Here is a 686-nt window from a genome sequence, read left to right on the forward strand (position 1 = left end):
AGTCCTGTGCTCACTGCTGAGTTTTCCAAACTTGCTGGCATATTGAGTACAGCACTTTCACAACATCATCTTTTAGGATTTGAAATAGCTCAATTGGAATTCCATCACCTCCACTAGCTTTGTTCGTAGTGAAGCTTCCTTAGGCCCACTTGACTTTGGACTCCAGGATGTCTGGCTCTAGACGAATGATCATGCTGTCAAGGTTACCTGGGTTGTGAAGATCTTTTTTGTACAGTTCTTCTGTGTATTCTTGCCTCCTCTTCTTAATATCTTCTGCTTCTGTTTGGTCCATACCATTTATGTCCTTCATTGAGCCCATCTTTGCATGATATGTTCCCCTGGTATCTCTTGAAGAGATTTCTAGTCTTTCCCATTCTATTGTTTTCCTCTATTTCTTTGCATTGATCACTGAGGAAGGCTTTCTTATCTCTCCTTGCTGTTCTTTGGAAGTCTGCATTCAAATGGGTATATCTTTCCTTCTCTCCTTTCCTTTTCACGTCTCTTCTTTTCACAGCTATTTACAATGCCTCCTCAGAAAACCATTTTGCCTTTTTGCATTTCTTTTTCTTCAGGATGGTCTTGATCACTGCTTCTTGTGAATCTCCGTTCATAGTTCTTCAGGCACTCTATCAGATCTAGTCCCTTAAATCTATTTCTCACTTCCACTGTACAATCATAAGGGATTT

Source organism: Bison bison, unplaced genomic scaffold (genome assembly GCF_000754665.1).
Source record: "Bison bison bison isolate TAMUID 2011002044 unplaced genomic scaffold, Bison_UMD1.0 scf7180017846340, whole genome shotgun sequence".
In the NCBI taxonomy this organism is placed as follows: domain Eukaryota; kingdom Metazoa; phylum Chordata; class Mammalia; order Artiodactyla; family Bovidae; genus Bison; species Bison bison.